At 35.9% G+C, this 22185-nt stretch overlaps 1 long non-coding RNA gene across 2 annotated transcripts in view; it reads right to left on the reverse strand.

The window, feature by feature from the left end:
• Window positions 1–20552: 20552 nt before the first annotated feature.
• LOC137848947 (uncharacterized) overlaps window positions 20553–22185 on the reverse strand; it is a 28624-nt gene continuing 26991 nt past the window's right edge. For both annotated transcript variants that reach the window (XR_011091598.1, XR_011091597.1), the window contains one exon: window positions 20553–21160. This is a non-coding gene — a long non-coding RNA (uncharacterized lncRNA). The remainder of the gene's footprint in view (window positions 21161–22185) is intronic.

Below are 22185 nucleotides of genomic sequence, written 5' to 3' on the forward strand. Positions count from 1 at the left end.
GTGTACGGATCAGGTGAATGATTGGCTGCATAGCTCATGCCACAATCAAGGTTTCAGGTTCTATGATCTTGGCATGCTTTTGAGAGACGGAGCATTCTGACACAGGAGGGGCACACCTGACCACATGAGGCAAGAGCAGTTCGGGTAGCATGCTGGCTGGATTCACTAGCAGGGCTTTAAACTAGATTCGGAGGGGAGCAAGTAATATTGGGGGAATTCACATCAAATTGTAATTATGAATACTGTAATTCTGGTTATGGCCATACTACTTGTTTGCAGAAGACAGGAAAGAGTCAGGACAGTTTTATAGAAACATGTTCTGTTGTATTTAGGAAATTTACTGATTTTGTAAACACAAACCACTAAAAAATCTTAGTTAAATGGCTTATAAATGTGAAAGTAACTGTCAAAATTAATTGATTTTGTGTCTAAGGATAAACCATATGCCCTCCTGCACAGCAATGAAATTAGATTAGTTTCTGCAGAAGTGCAGGAGTAAAATTCTCTGAAAAAAAACTGTCCTCTATGCAGAGTTGATTTAGTGGGACAGTTTCTACCTTTTCTGACTACTTTATTGTCTATTCTTCTGTACAGTAAGACAGAAACCAAATATCAGGGTGCAAAGACGATCCATACTGTAATGAACAAAAATTCCTTTCCATTTCCTCATATAGTCAAAATTTCAGTGACAGAACTGTAGAACTGCAGAGAACATTAACCTTCCAGGAGTGACCCTGTCAGACATACAACCACTAGGTCAGGTAGGACCTGATTCCCAGCACCTTTATGTGGCAGCATTAGACTGCAGTCATGAGGTCTTCATGCAGAACCAAATTCTCCATTATTTGTCTTTTCCTACACTCTAAATCCTGTCTTTCCTCATGTTTTTCCTTATAATGAATAAAGACAACAGGAATAGACAGAGAATTTGGAAATTTTCTCTTGCTCAGCCAAGACTTCAGCACTTATGTGAGAAAGAAGAGGAAATGAGAGGCAGATAGTAAACAGGCTGGGGAAGCTGCAGTGGAACACATTCAGAAGAAAGAATGATGGATTAAGTCTTAGCATGGTACTCTACAAGTCATTCTTATAGTGTCACAAGTCTATCCGTTGATAGTTACATAGCAGATCCTAACAGGATTTATAATACGTGGAAATTCCAAATTCAAATACATCATTTGTCCAATAAATTGAATTATAGTCTATTGGTGCTGCAGAATGATAGCTAGCAGAACAACTCATGCTTTTTTAAGCTTCTTAATGCAAGGGCAGAATGTTTGCCTACCCAGATTTTTAATATTTTCTGTATATGTTAAAAAAATGGAAAAAAAAAAAAAAAAAGACAAATTTATGTGTACCTTGGTTCCTTTTATTTACTGCTTCAATTTTCAGCTCCTTAACTGGGTTTTTGCTGTCACTGTCACTCTACAGGTTTAAATCAACTGTCCCAGGTATGTGTAGTGGCAAGGCTTTTGTAGTGGGGGGCATAGGGGTGGCTTCTGTGAGAAGAATCCTGAAGCTGCCCCATGTTAGATAAGGGGCCAACCGCTGGCCAGAGCCAAGACAATAAGCGATGTCATTTGCATTTCTGTGAGAACAGATTTAAGAAATAAAAAAAAAGAAGTGATGAAAAACAAAAAGAGGTGATGGGCACATCACCAGAAAAAGAGGTAATGGGCACAAACGGGAACACAGGAACACAGGGGCTTCTCTCTGAGCATCAGGAAGCACTTCTCTACTGTGAGGGTGATAAAGCACTGGCATAGGTTCTCCACAGAGGTTGGGGGGTCTCTTTCCTTGGAGACCTTCAAAAGCCTTCTGGATGTGGTCCTAAGCAACCATCTTGAGCAGAGGTTTAGACCAGATCACTTCTAGAGGTCCCTTCCAACCTCAGCCATTCAGTGATTTTGTGAGATAAAAATGAGACACTTTGCCCAGTGATTTTGTGCCTTCATTGGTGAAAACATGTAATTTTGAGAGAAATGTAAGTTCTGTTCCAGGCTCTGGGAATAATACAATTAGAATCTAATTAGAGACAAGAATCTAATTAGAAAAATGAAATGGAAATAAATGGAAATTTAAAATATTATTCTATATTGTTTTTCAACATTAACTAATCTCTTTCTTGAGACGAGCCACACATGACAAAGAACTTGTCACAATTAGTGGCTTAAAACTCGTCTGATTTGACTTAAGTTGTTCTGCATCATTCACACTACCTCAGAACCTAAGCAGAAGAAATTTATGAATCTGAAGCTTTCCTGTTGTAAGACACTTTCTTACAGTTGAGATGCAACAACTAACAGTATGATGCTCTTGCCTCCTTTTTATCAGACCACAGCCCCAGTTCACACCCAGCACAGTTGGGTAATCAGTTAAAGAAGTGATTTCTGGTTCTTTATTGGACTACATTACTGTGTTACCTGATATACAGATGAATTTGAATTAACCATGTGCTATATTGTATAGGACAGTTTAAAATCTTTAGTGTCTCTAGGCAATGGAGTAAGACAAAAATGAGAAAACCCCTCACAGTTCTGATTCAGGTTTCCAGTAAAAGTTCCAGTCCCCTTTTCCGAAACTCCTCTTTGAATGTCATCACATTTCAATTCAATTCTTAATATTATCCCAGTGTCATGGGTGCACTTGGTTTCCTGCTGACCTTGTATCTGACTCCTAGTCTTACTGTAAGTTTATATTGCAGGAGTACATTTTTTTTTTCTTTAGAACTTTTTTTAAATCCTTTACTATTTTCGCTGAAATACTTCAGATCTCCAAGTCAGATCTACAGCATGAAAAACTTTAGTCTAAAAAAGATAAAAGCTCCTAACTGTCACAAATAGGATTTTATTGCAGAAACTCTTGGGCAACTTAAATAGACAATACGACGAGACCAGGATGAAATACTGTAAAGTATTTATTGTAAAGTATTGTAGACGCACTTAGAAAGAGTAATCTTTTATTTTTTTAAGGTGACAGCAGTTTCTCTTCTGAGGGCTAAATGTTTCTTTGACATCTTAAAGCATTATACTTTCTAAAAATATTTTTTAATTAGTCCTCTTGCCTACTGTCTGTAGGATCTCAGAGAATAGAATGTATATATATTAGAAGGAGGAAAATAAATCATTGTCTCCTGTGATTTTGATATCACTTTTATTAACGTGTAGTCTTAATCTCTCTCTCACGAAAGCCTTTGAATCACAGTTTGTAATGATGGCCTGATGACTCTTGTGATGAATGATTCTCACTGAGTTCCTCTATTCTAACAATCATGTAGTGTGCTTCAAGACATGTTCTTTGTTTTAATATACTTCCTAAATGTACTTGATTTCATAGAGCTATCTAGAATGAGTGCTTGGTTTAAAACAAACCACCCAGTACATCATGAAGTACAGACAAAAATCAGAACAGTCGCACACATGATAGAGACCTTCAGCCATCATGAGGTTTTGGTCTGCAGTGTGTTCCATGAGTGGTAGCACATTTTCAACGAAGCATTGTGGCTTTTCTCCAGTTCCCTAAAATGTGAATATACTGACTAGTAGAGAACTTCCATGTGGAACTAAAAAATCTGGATGATATCACCAGCAGTAAAAGGTAAGGAGTTATGAGAAGATTAAAATATCTTTATGAGTTTATGGTATTTAACCTCAGTCAGTGTTTTATGGGTATCCAACCTTTTTGGTTTTTGCTTTTATCTAAGGTAGTTGGCTCAGAAATTGCAGAGTCCAAGAAATAGTTTAGCAATAAATAAATCCTGTTAAAATTCTTAGACCTCATTTACTTCATTAACTGACAACCATTCTTTATTTCCTCTTCATCCAAAGCAGCCTGAATGCAATAAAATTCCATGCATTCTACAACTAAAAACAAATTTAAAGATAACAAAAATAAAAACAAACAAACAAAAAATGAAACCAAACCAACAACAACAACAAAAAATACAAACAAAAGGCAATGAAAAAACAACCCCCATTTTTTCCATTTTTCAGAGATTTTTGAAGAGGATAAGGAACTTTCATGAAAGGACAGAAAACCCTGAAAAGACTCTCTGGGAGTCCTTTCAATTATTATCTTTTTTTCATTGATGATTTCATTAATGGAAGAATTAGCTGTGTTTGAAGGTATGCAACATTTGTTCTTTTTTTTTCCTTTTTTTTCCAGATCTGTAGAGAATGGTTTACCAAGCTCTGCTGCAAGTGACAAGTTGATCGAGCTAGGAAAAAGAACATTTCATCAAGTCTTGGCAAAATAATTTTACAGTCATTTCTACAGTACTAAATTTCTTCCAGTACGAGAGAACAACAGTTTTCCCTGCACTGAGGTAACTTATGTTTGTGTATGAGTTTCAGCATTGGTTCATTTTGATTTATACAATAATTTAATTTCCCTGCTATGAGAATAAACAAGGAAAAATATTAGATCATGGCAATGGACCTTTTGGTAGGAATGAATATAATACTTATATAGAACAAAATCACTTTTTACAAGTTCTCAAAAGAGAACTGTTTTTGTGGTTGGTTTTCTGCTTGGGTCTTTTTCCTTAGGCAAGTATCAAAAAATCAGTTAGTCTGATTATATAGAAGTCAGAATGTGTGCTTCTGAGGAATGGAAGGAATACTTATAACTACAGCACCCCTACCATCATGGTAGAAAAATCTGCTTACTTAATCAGTGTGCAAATTCTGCTGACAACTATGCTGACAGCTTTTTAAGTTGTTAACATACTTCCCAGAAGCGCATCCTGTGGTCCCAAACTGAAAGGAACTGGTCTTGAAAAAGAACATAATGAAACTGTATTATTGTTTCAAATATTACACTTAAAGTCATTTTTCCTTCTTTCCTTCATCTTTTTTCTTTCTTCTCAGATTCAACCTGTTGACCTCAGAGTCCCTCCAATCACATCTATTCTACTCACACTGACATGGAAGAATTTGAAGAAACAGAAAGGTAAGAAAAACAGTCACTTGGGCATGTCTTTTTGCTGAAATCCTGGGGATATACCAAACTAAGTGACATCATGCACCAACATTTCTGAGAGGTGAAACTAAAGGTGAATGACCTGTTGATAAACTCAATCACAAGCAGTTGACAGATTTAATTATCTTGTCACCAGTTCAAGTGCTGCCTTATTGTACGTTTCACTGAAGCACAGGCTGACAGTAGCCAGAGGAACTGTGTCCCCACTTCTCCCATTCATCCATCATTAGTATTCATTCTGAGTTAAAAAAAAAAATAAAAAAATGTTTCTGGCACATTTATCCAAGTTGTCAGCAGAATTCCTAACATCTCTGTTACCTTCCAGGTGTCATGACTGCTCATTTCAAGTCAAGAAGCACTCATCTCCCTTAGTCATTTTTAAAAGTAGAGCAGATTACATGCCCTGACTTTAATTTTTTCCCTCATGGCACACAAAGTAATTTCTCTTAGGTTCACAGTAGTTCTTCTTGTCTTCAATACTTATTACTAAGAGATCAGACTAAAAAGAGGAGAAAAAGAGTGTTTCTGACAGAGGCTTTGATACAAAGCCCTAAATTCTTAGATGTTCCCAGCTTCTCAAGATAAAGTACAATATCTGCACTTACTTGCTAAGCAGTAGTAGATGCACAAGCCCAGACATCAGAGATAACAAAAGCATCTAGAAGAGCTGTGAAAACAAACACCAATACAAAAACAAGGCATATTTGTTGTTGGTTCATAAAAACAGGTGGATGTTCTGTGTTGGCCAATAACGAAAAGTCCTATTACATTAAGTATCTAGGTGTAAGCAAGAACTGGAACTTGACAAACCTTCCCCTGAACCTGTTCTTTCCCACAGAAGGACATGCCACTGTGCACCAACTACACCTTCTTTAAGGTTCACATGGTACACGATATGCATCCATGATGCATCAGCAATATTCTGTTATGACTAAGTAGAGAAGAAGCTATTGTTTCAAACTAAGTTACAAAAAAAGAAGATAGAGCAAGAGTAGCTTGGGAACAGAGAGAAGGCTAGTTTGAAGAACTGAAATTTTTAAGTAAAACAGAGAAAAGCTGGTCAAAAAGAGAACAACTACTCCAAGTGAGGAAAAGTCTGCCACTTTCATAATTTTTATCAGTGTAATAATTGTGAAGACTTAAAATTCAATTTATTCCATATGAAATGAGCCTATTTTCTACACATACTTAATGTTAGTTTGTAGAATTTGGCTGGTGTAGCCAGAAATCCACTGAAGATTATGAAAACTATTTTTAAGATTCCAGCTGCTTATGTATGCAAGAAATTAATCCGAAGCAGAATATCCTGAGCTTCATCCTTTTGAACTAGTTTTCAGAGCCAAATGAACAGGTCTTGGAAAACACTATAGAAGCTGATTGTGCCCATTAAGTTTTTCATGGACAATGCTGCATATTCCTGAGCACAATGAACTGTTACTTTATCTATGGAGATGTTCCTCCAGAAGAGTATTCCTGTATTCTCATGTCTGAATAGAAACATGAGGACAGCATTGTGGCGCTTTCAGGGGCTGTATGACAGAAGGATAGCTGTTCTTCAACTGTACATGCTGTATCTCTGGAGCTGCAAAATCCATTCTGAATACTTTTTTTTTTTTTTTTTAATAGAGTTTGTCCCATTCGAAATACATTTTTTAAAATAGTGTTTGCTTAGTCTTCATTCTTTAAATCTTGTGTTACCATTTTGCATATGTATACTAGCTATATCCAGTAACCTCATGAAACCCGTATGTATGTCATAGAAATTAAATTAAATCAAACAGAATACCTGGGCTTAAATTTCATTATTACCACAATGAAATAGAACATTGCCAGAGTTAACCCTCTGCTTAGAATACTTAGAGACATGACACAGCTCTAAAGAAAGGGAGACAGTGGTTAGGATACTTTGGAAGCCAGTCAGAGACAGTTGATGATAATCCAACCACAAAGCAATCTGTTGGGTCTGACATTAACTACCCCAACATCTAATAAATCCCAGTACCATTAAAGTACCCAACAGAAATCATGCAATAAGACTACATTTATGCTACATCTCCAGGGAGTGAACCAATGTCTGAGTGGTAGGGTGATATATAGGCCCAATTTCATTTCTCTGTATGGAGACTTGGCATTTTTTCTAGAGTAGTTTGCTTGTGGTTTGGGTTTGATACCTACTCTGTAGTCTCTATGTGGACATTCCCATGTAGTTCTTAGTTTCACAATCTGTAAGTCCACACTGGCCTGTTCACAAGTTTATCTGATACCCAAAGTAAGCTGCAATGATCTGCTTCAGTAACTTGCCCCATATGTTTTCTATGTAGATATCTCATCGCTCTTCTTCCATAAATACAACAACAGTAATATGTGACCATAGAGTCTTGATACAGCAAAGAAGGAAGCAAATATTTAATCATTACTGTTGCCAAAGTCTTTGGTAATGGTGGTTTTTTGTTTGTTTGTTTGTTTTAATAATAAAAAGAAAAAATTCAAGTGTTGAGGCACTTTCGAATGTAATCTCTCTCTTTTTATTAGAGACCACAGTGTTAACTAGCTCTAATGATTGAGATCACATGACAAAAAATTTTGCCATTTGACCCATTTTAGAAAAACTTTCTATTGAGATCCATTACATCATTTTATGCAAGAGTAGCATTTAATAAACAAATAAAATTACTAGAATGGTCTTTTTTTTTTTCTTCTTCTAAAACAACAGTATTTAAGCTAATTCAGTATTGATAAGCTTACATCATGCCATATCACAAGTGAAAGCAGATACACACGTGTAGATTCCCTTCTCTGACACCCAATATAAAGTGGCATTACATTGAGAAAAGCAAATGCAACATTAAAACTGTAGAATCTTTTCTTTGTCAAGGATTCTGGAGAATTTCAGGGAAAGTAATATGATTTTCTTGATTCTCAGCTGACAACTGGGGTTACGAAAGAAGACAGACCTTAGTCATGCAGTAAAGATGAACAGAATTACACTAACAAAGGTGAGTTCTAATGCTGCCCACTAGTAGAAATGAATGGATTTCTATTTCACTTGACTATATTTTTATACTTCCTTGGACTATGAAGTAGCTTATTGTCAAGAAGCATGTTCACTGAAAACTATCCAGGGAAAGCACAAATAATACTAAAAGCAAACAACAAAGCAAAAACAACCCTAACAATAAAAAGGAGCTCTGTCCTGTTACATCTCCAGCTTAGTTCTCTTGAAAAGCAAAATTCTCATTCTTTTAGTGAAAACCACACCCTGGTTTCTGAAAGGTTGATTGCAGTCTAACTGCTTTCTGGTACGTATGGTCAGCATCTGCCTTAGTAAACAATGACTAAAGAACTTTTTTTCTGTTAATCTTTAAATAAGTCTGTCCTCTTAATCTCAGTTAGCCAAATAGAGAATAACCTTACCTAACCTTATGGATATGAGAACAGTTGTAGTGCCAGGTGTTACTCTGTAAACTTCAAATGTAATCACTCTTTGAACAAAACTACAAAAATTTCAACTATGGTCTTAAAAAAAAAAAAAAAAAAAAGATGTTATACGTGCCCTAGCATACCAAAAAGATGGTCTGTATTGAAATTAATAAAATATTGATTCCTCAATAAATTGCAGAGTTACACTGTAGGAAGCTTTTAAATAAATATATAAATAGTTTTCAATATGCCAACTCATTAAGCTTAATTTGAACAAATCTCTTTGTGTCATAGCAGTGCATCAGTGATACAGCAGCACTTATCAATTAAATTACTTCTCATTAAATTTTTAAAAAGAAATGAAAACACAAGAGTTAAAAACTTCAGTACACCTAAATAACTAAACTTAATAGATACAACTTTAAGACAGTGCATAATTTATATATATAGGGAGAAAAACAACAGGAGAATACTTCCCATTTTTAATCAAATGGTATTGAAAGAGGAGGTGAGGCTGAGTACATCGATGACAGTAGAGAGGAGAGGGGGCAGATCCTCCTTTGGCATTGTATCTGAAAACAGTTTCTGCTCTAGTTTAGTTTCTAGACAGCCCTCTGTCTCCACTGACCGCACAAGGATCCTGGGGAGAATTGAAGTGCTGTATAACCTTTATGGCGTTGTCCCATTATCAGACCATGGGCAATCATAGGTGAATTTCTGATTAAAGGAAAGGGAAGTTCTATGTTCCCCTAAGTGGTATCAAGTGCTCAGTACTGAAGCCCAAACCCATAAAGTCCATTCTTCCTCCAGATGATAACAACATCATTTGTTTTTTATAAGCAGGTTCTTGCTGATATTTGATTTAAACAAAGAATAGAAAAGCACAGGATAAAAGTGTGTCACTTCCTTGCAAACCTAATTCTATCACTCTGCTTTCTCACTGTTGTTTTGACCAACATGTTTATTATTTCATAGAAGAGGAGTACTCATAGTAAAAATCTGAAGGAAAATGACATTTTTTCATTGTTTTTGTAATTGAAGTTATTGTTTTGCTACAAACTTGCAGTCTTCATTATTCTTATTTTTTGTCCTTGTGTGTTTACATCCCTCAGGTTTGGGGTGGAATAAATCATCAGGTGGAATAGCAGGTGAGGAGGAGAATATTGGCAGACAGATGATAATGCTGCTTAGCTTTCTGCACAGGAGATGCTTTTCTGGGCAGCACATTGCCACCTACCAGCAGCTTGGCTGAGCAGCACATTCCCCTTTATGGCTGAAGCATTTCCAACTGCACTGAAATGCAACGGGAACGGTGGAAATAACATGCAACACTGCAAGCTGCACTTAGCAAGTGCAGATGGAGATCTCCCTGGGCTCATGCAAAATAAGAAACTAAGGGCATGAGACTACCACATGAACTAGAGAAAGCCCAAATTTCAGCATCAACACTAAAAGGAAATTCAGTCTACCTTCATGGTGGTTTTGTAGCTTTACTTTTAACACCTTTCCATGCACAATCACTGAGTGCATTTGAGAGACCAGTAGCATTAGGGTTTTTAAGTAGTTGACCATGTTGCAAGGAGTAGTCTGATGCTTAGCAATTGTTTAGAAATTCAGACATAATTAGGCAGTTCCTCCAAATATACTGTTGTGCAGCAAATTGTTTAGGAGAATGCAGCTACAACAAAGAAGCTTCCAGAAAAATCTGAAAAATCTACCTGGCCATGTGATGAGAAATTCTAAACTGCGTGAGTCTTTAAAATGTGATCAACTTCTATTCCTTTCTTGCAGGGAAATAAGAAACTTTTTCAGTGTGCTCAGTGACCAAGGTGTATCTAGTTAAGCACATGGTTTCATAAATCCAAGCTCTTGAGGTGCTAGCTATTCTGAGAAAATAAGTCTTTGGAAATTTCTTTATGAAGTCTTCAATCTGAAAATATTTTATCTAAAAAATGCTACTTTTTAAAGTCTTCTGTGCATGAGCAGATTGACTATGAATCTCTTTTGTCACACCTGTAGAACTCTATTTACCATATATAAGCTAACAGTGACAAGCACTCCTTTGCTCTGCTCTGGGCTAAGAGCCAGCTGAAGTCAGCTGCAAGCAGCTGGCTTGGCTCCAGTGCACCTTACACTCTTTCCCACCATTGAATTATTACCAAATTCATCTTCTTAACAAGTCATCAATCCTTCATTCTGCTGCCCTGTGCTGCCCTGAGAAGCTGTCATCAGCCCAAGCTTTTCCTGTTGGTCTCTGCACATTCCCTAGTCTTTCCATTTTTTTTCCCAGCTGTGGATAACATATTGAAGAAGGATCCTGTAAACATCTGTGTCAGGTTTATCATTCATTTTAAATGAAGATACTGTTTTAGTATAATATCCAAGCTGGTAAATTCCTGACAGACTCTCTGAGATGCAGTTTCAGCACTAAAGCAAATAGGGAAACCAGAAGCTTCCTTATCAATTGCATTCTATAACAAAGAGAGAGACAAGAAAAAAAATGTTTTAACAGAGGGGAGCTTGCAGAATGACAGGCAAATGGAAGAGAATCTACTAGGAAATGCTACTACGGGAGTGTCTAAAAATAAGTATTTCTATTTTAAGATTGAAAGAAAGCACAAAGTACTGCACGACTACGTCCTTTTGTGCAACAAACGTGCCAAAGATCTATTTTTTGATGTGTTTGTTTTTTAAAGCAATTATTTATACAAATAAGAAAAATTGAAATATTGAAGTGAAATCTGCAGCTTAGGGGTTGAACAAGAGCAATTCAGTCCCTTATCCATAAGGACTGATTCACTGTCCTGGAACCGCCTCAAAATCCCAGTACATCCTACGCCTTCTTCCTCTTAATCAAGTAGCAGCAATAGTTCAGACCCATGGGCCATCTAGGTCGCAGCCAGAGAAAGGGATATCCAGTGCTATCCAACAGTCATTTGCAATATTCCACAAAGGAAAGGGCAGCCAGCCAACAGACAGTAGCCTGGATTTGGTCTGTAATTCACACTGATTAAGGGTACAACAATGATGACCTCTGTCTGATATCAACTACAGAACACTGACATCACTGTTCTATGCCTTAGCTTTCAGTTTGAGATGGCTAGACAATAGCTGTTGAGAAATACTATCAGCTAAGATAGTATATCTTAACATACAAAATAACTTTAACTAAGAAGCAGAAAGATTTCTTGGATTTTGGCAGTCCTGGCTACCAACTTGAAAGGAAATTGTAAATATAACAAACACTCAGGATAAGACCTGAGTTTCGTAAGAGGACTGTAGATTCCAGCCAGATATTTGATTGAAACAAGGAGCATCCTTCTATCACTAAGTTTCGTTAGCTAATAAATTTTCAAACTCCTATCGAGCTGATGAAAGTCACAAACAAAACACTGTTTTTGGTGGCCTTCCTTAAGCACAACGGCGGTTTCCCAGATAATATTCCTCACAGCCTCCTCATCGTCTAGCACTTATCTTCTGTTTGACTTTGACTATGCTATTATAATAAAATGCATTGCAGAGCACTTTACCATTAAGCTTTAAGTCTGTGAAGCATATTGCAATGATCTTTTTTGCTTGTGTTAAAGGACCATGCCAGATTTAAGAACATGACATCTCATGGCATACAACTTGTCATTTGGAACACAAATGCATGTTGCAGTATGTCTGGTCCAGAAGACAGAAGTTTCACACGGTGAAACTAGTAAATTAACCGATATTGCAAGATGACCTCAGATAGCTTCACTGCAAAACACTCCCTTTCAGTAGACTGATTTAAGTAGTCAGAAACAACTTTCGGAGAATGAACCACCAAAATAAATAAAAGCCTTTTGTGTCCCATATAACTTTAAAGAACCAAGAGCCATATCAAACAGGTTGCACATTTTTTATCTCAGGTGTTCCTTGGTAAAGAAAATATACCAAGTTTATATTATTTCCATAAAAGGTCAGCTTCAGTGAAATTTCATTTCTCAAAGGCTAAAGAAAAGAAAAAAAAAAAAAAAAAAACAACAGAAAAAGAAAAATTAATCCAGGCAAAGTTTAGCTACAGTTGCATATTGTACACAAAAACTACTCTCCGCCTCCCACCCCTACATCCACCTTTTAAAAATCAGCTTGCCAGTTGCTATCTCCAACACATTCCTTGAGAGTTGAGGCATATCTTCTAATTTTTGCTATTTTCTGAAGCACCGGACATGTGCCATTTGCAAGCACCTTTTAAAATAGAGTTCTCCAAGGACAGCTTATACAGCATGCATCCAAAGTTTTAATAGAAGTAAAGGCAAAGACAGCTATTTGAGAACAAGATACGGGTATTGATCCATTAATAGAGTTTTAATCTTCACATAGATTATGATTAGACATTTTTCCTGTTTTAATAATATATTACATGAAGGATGGAATAACATTATACTGAAAAAGTACATTTGCTTCCAATTTGATTAAACGTAGTCTGTCAAAAATACTTTATCTCCTCCAGTATTCTTCCCCTTAAATTTTTGTTTCTTTTGTTCTTAATAAGCACAAAGCCAAACGTTAGTGCCCTGAAATCCTTTAAGAAATGGAAATTCAATCCTCAGCACACATGCTTTTGTCACATGTTTCTGGTTTTATTTTATTACAAGCCACAGCACCAACACAAAGCTTGAGTACAAGCACAATATTTCATGAATGCTGCAAAGTAAGCAACAAAATATAAAAATCTGTTTAGTAAAAAACTCGAGCAGTGTCTGCCTAGCTATAGTGGTGCTTCAAATATCTTCGGATTAGTGCCAAAGTAGTGCAGTATATGATTTAACAAGCACTTCAAATGAAGTGTTTATTTCATTGGTTATTTTATTTCATACACCATTCCCCCTAGATCTGCTAAAACATTTGAGAAACAGTAAAATGTAGTGGCAGACACACTAAGCCATACAACAATCTACTGAGGACTTTCTCAGACAGAAACAGATGCTAAGCTTTCCAACAAAATTTACTCAAAGAAAACAACCTTTTTGTTTTGAAAATTAATTTATTAAATGCTCTTTTAAGGTTTTAGAAAATAAATACTTAGTGATCAACAACATATTTCCAACATATGGCTTAATTAAATCAAATTGATTTGTAATCTTACAAAGATACTAAGGAATAAAACTAGCTCCTTAGCATTTAGGAAGGTCGTTCTTTTTTCCCCTGATTAAAACTCATAATTAAATTACAGCAGCTATGTTTTTCATCAAGGAAGTAGTTAAATTACTAATTTTATATAAATACATTACATGCTAGCTCAATAAATTAGAAAGAACAAGGATAATCTGGTTAGAATCCAATTCAGAGGAAACTGTGGGCGGATGGCCATTTACATGAGAAAGCACAGGATAAATAAGGTTCATAAATTATTCACAGCTCACCAACAAAATTTAGGGCATCAAATCTTTTTAGAAATTAAATGAGAACTGCTGGCAGAGTGATTCAATTTATTCCCCCTGAAGGGAGAGAAAAAATAATTTCCAATCTTCTAATAATTCTGATTTCTTTATTTTGTCAAAATTACCCTAAAAAGGAACCAGTGACACATCACACTGTCACCAGTACTGGTATTAACCGTCTTGCTACAGTTCCGATGTTTCAAGGCAGATAACATAAGATTTTTTTGATTAAGTCTTTCATTTAATTAATGAATAAAAATGGCTGGTATTCCATTTTCTGTGTGAGTTACTCACATTAAATGGAATTTGGCCAATTCAAAAGCCAAATTTTTTTTGCAGCTTTAGAAAACTGCTGGTAGTGAAGTAACAGTCTGCAACCCTGTCAGAAAAGCAGTCTGTGGTGTGCATCAGAACATTCTAACAAGCTGGTTTTTAAGCTGTTCCTAAATCTTCCTCTGTTCAGGATCTGAATCTACCACTATTATACTATGTGAAAAGTTCCAAATTTAGGTGTTATCTTAAAACAGAGTAGGGCTTTTCACCTCCAGAATCTTTTTTTTTTCTTCTTTCAAAAGAAGAAGAGCAAGACTTTGCTCTCCCTCCTTCCAGCTAAGCTAAGGTTCTTTCTTCTTGTGCCGCAATAAAAGTTATGATGTAATCCTTATTTTTCCACATATACTATCAAGGCTTTATTAAATTAAATCTTATGATTAATATGGCAGTTACAGAAAGGAAGCTGCTGTCATCATACAAGGAAGCATTTCCAGAACCATTACTCTCTTCCTCCCTGCCCTGCCTTCTTTAAGCCCTTTCCTTCTTCATGCCCACACTGTTTACAGAATCTTTCTTCAATAGCTAGTTAAAGCCAAGAAATATCTAAAAGGGAACGAATTGTACCTGCTTCTTCAATGCCTGAAGAGGGTGCAAAGTTCTGCAAAATCTGTGAAGTGTGAAGTATAGGAAGGTATTTGAAGCACAAAATCTGTCATGAAAATGAAACAGGCTGAAAAGGCTTTGCTATTTTGAGGCACCTCACAGGACTAGTCAGATTAGTGAGTTAGTTCTGCACAGATTTGTTTAGAATTTGTTGATTTGTTTAGAATGTAGTAATTTCTTACCGTATTTACAGTACCCCCAAACCATGTATCTCTTCTCTTTCTTTTAGGAGGTAAATAATGGACAGAGAAAAATGGCTTCTCCTTTCCCATACAAACTAAGCCTGGGCCATAAAAACAAAAACAACCACAGATTTTACAAGTTTCTGAAGTTGTGTATTTTTTAATGTATTTGTTGTATCTGCACATACGGATTCAGTATTTATGTACTTGCAGACTGCTATGGTTTAATTTGACACTTCTCATCTTTCAAGTGGAAAATTTTTAATGATGTGTAAAAGTCAAACATAAAATTGTGAACAGGATGGGTTTGTTGTTGTTTGCTTTTTTGTTGTTGTTTGTTTGTTTTTGCAATCATTTTTAAGCATGTTTCTTGAAAGAATCTTCCCTTAGTCCTACCCATACTTAAAAAGGTTTTTCTATTTGTCAGTGTTTGCTTCATTTAAACAAGCTGGTACCTCGATTTTCTAGTGCACTTCAGCACACTGAAGTCATTCTGACTTCAAAAATTAATCTACCTGCCTGTCTATTTCATGAGTAATTAGTTACCAACTACTTTTATTAAGAAGCAAAACAAAACAAAACAAAATGTAATGTGTGCAATGAAGTGACCTGGATTGTTTTCTGATAGATAATCTATGCAAGTAGATTGAGGACAGTATCTACCCTAGACCTCCACTGTAGAAGAGCAAACTTGGCTAAGATACAGGCCTATGGCACCAGGTTTCATATTGGTCTATGCAGATTATGAGGTATTTTATCCTACAGAAATAAATTACTGTTCTAAATCTTCAGAGTACAGAAGAACAGATTGGAGTGCAGTTTTGTTACATTCAACAATAAGCAGCCCCATATCATTTTAGAGCATCTAACAAGTTTTTCCACCCTCAGCCTTTGACAAAGATTTCATTTTACAGACTTTTTACCTGTTGAAATCTTTTGGATACAGAACCAATGACTTGATTGATTCTTCTACTGATTTCTTGTGTAAGTTCATCCTTTGTATAACAGGAATAAAAAAAGATGAAGCACATAAGAATTCAGCCTCACCTTCACAACCAAAGTAGATTATTTGCTGACTCTCAATGTCCAATATGGACTGTGTGGGTATTTGCCAGGCTAGACTTAAACAGCAGAATATGAAACGTCATAAACTCATGTTCTGTTTCAATTTTTCCTCTTCTCAAAAGACTGACAGCAGAAGGTGGTCAAAATAATGGTATTTAACATGATCAAATGATTGCATCTGAACTTCCCAGCTAACCTTCTAAAGGGGCTAGTGCAATCTTTGGTTTGGGGCAGAATACAGAAAAAATAAATAAATTTTATTGAAAATTATCAGTGCACTTATGCTGCAGTCACTAACCTTTCAGATAACTGAAAACCCTTTCCAAATTGTGGAAACTACGTTAAAATACTTGAAGTCTTCACGGATTCTTGCCTGCTAGCTGTCTTAATCTCTGCTAATACAACTGTATACTTCTATACTACTAGCCCTGCTATGGAATGTGACAAATTAGTATTTTAATTTGGGACAGTCACAATAGCAGCTTCCACTGGCTATATGTATATTTGGTAATCATCATTTTCAACTCAGATAACAAGAACTGGAAAAAGAGTCAACCGCTCTGAGCAACCATATATTCATGATATGTCCATCCCTGGAGATATTAAAACTTGACTGGACAATTCACTTAACAAGCCAATCTAAACTGATCTGGCTTTGAATATGACAGTTAACAAGATGTCTTTCAGAGACCAAATTATATAATTCTGATTTCTGTTTTGTACAAGTCCAAGCAAACATTCCCAGCAAAGACATAATTTTTTCCACTTACAGGTTTGGTACTATAGAAATGGACTGTAGGAGCACACATATTGATGTGATGGAAATATAGAAGTTCCTGTATTGTGCCTTGAATTGGTGTTACAGCAAGACCACAGGGACAGACTCTGAAGAGTTGAAGACTTCTAACAGTATATAAAGGCAGTTCTCAGTGCTTTTGTATTCTAACATATGATGTTTGGATAGATATTATTTCCTCTCTTCATTTTCAAAATGCATCATTTTTCTCTACTCCTGCACAGAATTTGATACAACATGGATTTTAAGATATTTTATCTGCTGTATCCCAAACAAAAATTAATTTATTCTTTTCCATGGGTAGAGAAGGAAGGAGATGACATTGGCCTAAAGCACTTGACTTTGCCCTGCATCATGTAATATTTCAAAATGATGCAATAGGAATTTTCTTCAGATGGAATCATTCTGTCATCAATGGTCTTAGCCTCAGATGTATCATAGCATCTATCTTCAGTTCTCAAAAATGTCCATGTAATCTCAATGGAACAATGATCCTTGAATCACAGAATAGCAGGTGAGACTGGATACAAAAGAGCCTTTCAGCTTGTGCTCACCAAAAATGTTATGACTATATTTCACAAAGCCATCTTCATCACTTCTTTCCTATTATGTCCATCTCTAGCCTCTACCACGCCCACAACTCTTCCTCTTACTACCACAAACTCCGTTTTGAAGCCAGCCTATTCTATCTGATCACAACTGATAAGCACTGGCTGTTGATACTTGTCTCAGCTCAGCACAATGAGAAGCCAATGACAAGATAAAAAAAGATCTGTTCGAGAAGCAACTCAGATGATCTTCCAGTGGTACAAACTACAACTAAATATACACTCTTCCTTCAGCTGGAAAGACAAAATATATGAGCCAACCCTTGACAATCATAAACATGAGCTTTGAACTCGGCAACCAACACTACCCTATTAGCTTGCATATCAAACACATTTCCAGGGGTTCATAGACAGAGATCAGAAAGCCAGTCTAATAAATATAGTTCTTGCCTTTGAAGTTAGAAGTGTTGAGGCCTACTTTGATTTATTTTTGCTAACAGAAACTGCACACGTAGTTGAAAGGAAATAGTTAAAAAAAAAAAAATCAAAACAACAACAACAACAAAAACCCTGCTGAACTGCTGCTGGAAGGAAAACAGAAGATTACATGTATATGATTGATTACTAGCCAGCTACAGTACATTGCAGAGCAGCCATAACAATTGTAAAACAAAATAAAATCAAGTGCTACACATGCATAAAAAAAAAAAAAGAACAGACACTGTCAGAAAATAGAAGTGATGGGCATCAAGGGTTCAGTTATTCCTTGATGTTACAAGTGATACTGATGCACAGCATCTGGAGCATGCGCTGCCAAGTTCCTGCTATAGTTTGAGTAGAGAAGATGAAGGTTCCCCTCAGCTGCATTCACTTCCAAAAATGTATTTATATATCTCTCAAAACACTACGGAAAAATAGAGCCAATTATTCTGAAACAGAAAGGCCATGTCCTGGCTTAGTACCCATACAAACATAATGGATTATCCAGTTGATTTTAAAAGGGCTTTAAAATTTATGCCGCTGTTCTCCCTCTATTTTCTACAAAATTTTCTCTGCAAAGGTTTGCACTCAGCTTCAGGGTGGATATAAAATTCACACCACCTTATCTCCTTCCCTCAGCTACATCTGAAGCTGTGCTTAAAACCATAAATAATCCCATCAAGATGGCTATTTTACTGCAAGCTTTCAAACCTTCATACACATTTTAGAAAACATGGACAACCTGTGTATTGATTACTGTTTTGAGGTTCCATTTTGCATGGACCTAGCCAATTTTTTGGAAGGGTCCTCAAACCAGCTGCCCAGGTATACAGAAAAAAATCTGCATGGAAAATTCTTTGTACACTGTCCTCCCAGTTTCCTGCATTATCTGCTCCCTTGTGAGACTGACATAACACCTACATGCTGTTGCTTCTTTACTTTCTGTTCAGCATCACATGTTCTCTATCTACTGACTGTCACTGTAAATGAAGCAAGTTATATATTTTTGAATGACACACTAATTTTCAGAGCAAAACAGTCAAACTTAGGGACAAGGCTGGTGCAGGCCAAAAGTAATATTCCCCCTCTGCTGTACAGGTGACAGAGCACTGGCACAGGTTGTCCTGAGAGGTTGTGGGGTCTCCTTCCTTGGAGATCTTCAAAAGCTGACTGGGCATGGTCCTGGGCAGCCTGCTGTGGCCGACACTGCTTGAACAGCAGGTTGGACAAGATGACTGCTAGAGGTCACTTCCAAACTAAAATAGTCTGCAACTCTATGAGATGTGAGATAAAGTAGAGAAGAAAAAAATAAGTTCAATTTGGCAGGAATTTTGGATAATCTTCTATTTGTGAGAGAGATCAAAGTAACTGTTTACTATAAGTGATCAACTGTGCACTAAGGCAACAGACAATAGCTTGTAGGTGTTGGCTTTGTAGGTGTTTTTGTGGCTTTCTCCTATCACTGTCTATGACCAGAATAAGCATTTGCATGACTATATGAAAGAGGATTTTTTTGGTTTTCATCTTCATCATTAAGAAAGAAACCACTAACAATTTACAGAGATCACAGACAAAGGAACTAAATGACAGATGGTTCTGATTTTTAAGCGGCACAAAGTACCCCAAAACATTGGAAAGTAGAATTTACAAAAGGCCTGGCTGCTCAAACTAATGCTGAAATTGGTAAATTTCAGTCCCACAACTGATCATTCACCTGTGATACTACACATAGCTTTACAAGCAGCACCTGCTTCAGGTACAGTTTCAAAGAAGCACATTTCAAAAGTTTAATATCCTTTACTCAGGATTCATTTTGCACTGTTATAATTAATTGTGTGTGACCTGTACATAAGCTTAAAAGGTTCTAAGACATATTATCGACAGCTATGGCAGGCACAGAAGATTTTGAATATTGCACATTAGAAACTATTTTCTCCTTACATTTACACCTAAATTTAGCAGATTTGTTTTAAAGAAAAAGTTTAAGTACATGCCTATTTGTTGAGAAGCCTAGATTACAATTTTTTTCTTTTCCAATCTTCTGTTGCAGAGGTGGAACTAAGCAGTTGGTTGCTTCCAACCTTACTGAACTGATTCCATCTGTTTACAAAGAAAACAGCTTGACTTTTTTCCTCCTGGATGAAAAACAAGATTTTGTTTATAGCAGGATGGCATAAACCATCTGCAAGGCTCCTTCAGATCAGTGAGAGTGATTTAACTTCCGTTCAGTACAGCTGTAGATCTTGTACAAACTTAAAGCTGCTTTCATTTATAATTCATAAAGGATTGACCCCAGTTTTCCAGATGGATGTATATGCTGAAAAAATGTGTCACAGTCTTCAAAGGCTGTGATTTTGCCATAGCACACACTCGTTCAAGTTATGGCCTATTTTATGCTACTACCAGTTCAAAATAATTTAAATAGCTCTGACTAATTTAAACAAAGCAACAATAACATAGGCAAAAAAAAAAGCCCTCTCAGATGCCATTAGTATTTATGTAAGGTATCCTTCAGCTAGTGTATGTATTTTGATAAATAGATTCTTCATTTAGTTAAAAGAAATATTAGGGTACCCCAGTAAAACAAACCAAAAGTGAAACCATGAATTTGCAAAGTTGCTTTAGAATTTGACATTTCTGCTATTGGATTTCAAAACATATGTGGTATTTGACAACAATAAAACAAAATTAAAAGACCTTATAGTATACTGGGAATTACGCACTTATGATTGTATATATTCTAGAAAACAGCTTTATTTGTTGTTTTCATAACTACATACATTTATAAAACAACAGCAGAGAATCAGGAGGTAAGTACTGATATAAATATTTAGGTGTATCTCTTTAAATAAAAAGCAATTAGCCTTGATAATAATTTTGTTCTTCTGTCATATGTGAAATGTTGACTAAGATAATGGATGTCATTCCCATATGAATCATTATACTTACATATTTACAGAGGAGAAAGTTTCTTTGTTTTAGAGATAAAAACACTAAATTGTGATCCTACTTGCTTAGTCTTTGCATTGAATTGAATCGGAAAATTTTGTCTGACAATTCCAGATATTTAATACACATACAGCTGAGGAGCAAAAAAGTAAATAAACAAACAAACAAAAATCTGTAAGATCACTAGAACTACTAGTATAATACACAAAACAAAAAGTTTAAATATAGTTTTAGGATGAACAAGTAGATGTTTTAAATGAGTACATTTGGATGTCGGCATTCACACTGATCAGTTTAAAATGGCTTCTGTCAGAGAGGTAGAGATAATTGAGCTTTCTTTAGCTGGCAATCTTGAATCTGAGTATTAGTCACTTTTTCATTTCCAAAGTCATTCTTAGGGAGAAAAAAAAAATGTTTTTTTTTATTTATATATTCAGCTGTTCGAGACATTTATGCATTAATATAGAAATTAATGCGTTAATATGGAAAAAGCATTATGTTTCAGACTGAATATGTGTATGGAGAAAAAGCAATAGGAAGTTTTTATGATTAGAATAATCAGCTACAATGAAAATAAAATCTGTAACTAAAAGAAACCAGCAGAAATCTTTGAAAATTGCTACATAAACTGGTCTGGATGGATAAGTCTGTATGCACAATTAGCAAGAGGGCAAAGTTCTGATATGGACATTTACTGACTTGCTTCATGGAAACGCTTCTTCTGAAGAAGAAGCCAGCATACTCTCTTGTGTTAGAAAGGGCCAACTGCAGTGTGCTGTTTGACACCTATAGCAGTAACACTTTGGTATAAACATAAGCCATCAAGCCAATAGCAACAAAAAAAGTTAAATAAAAATTCACAGGAGATAATATATGCAACCAGTGCTTTGATGTGAATTTTTAGTTTTAAGGCCACAGTAGCTGATAAAATGTTAACAACAGAGCTATATGATACAGCTTGTAGAGTAACCTGGATAGGAATAATCATATTTTATGACACCTCTCCATCCCCACTACCTCTGGAATATTGGGTAATCCAGAAAGTATTAAGAGACCCATTTGAATTTCCTCTCTGTCACAGTGAAAATCACAAGGTACTAATAAATATTATATCACAGCCACCCACTATAAGTGTTACTATAACCCAAGGCACTGTATGTCCTTCTCTACTAGCACCATAAGTAACTGATTATGACACTCTAGGGAAGGTGGGTGGTTATTTTCAGTTATAAGCAGGATCCATGTTCAAAGAACAGATTACAGATAATTATGTGTGCATTTATCTCTATTAATTATTCATTAATAATTATGCATGTTTATGTCTCCTGTCAGCTCAGCCAGCAAATCACTGTTTTGAAGACAGTCTCATCATAAGACAGCTGGAAGCAAAATGAAGGCTTACACTCCATCTTTCAATA

The sequence above is a fragment of the Anas acuta genome, unplaced genomic scaffold (assembly GCF_963932015.1).
Source record: "Anas acuta unplaced genomic scaffold, bAnaAcu1.1 SCAFFOLD_50, whole genome shotgun sequence".
NCBI classification, from domain to species: domain Eukaryota; kingdom Metazoa; phylum Chordata; class Aves; order Anseriformes; family Anatidae; genus Anas; species Anas acuta.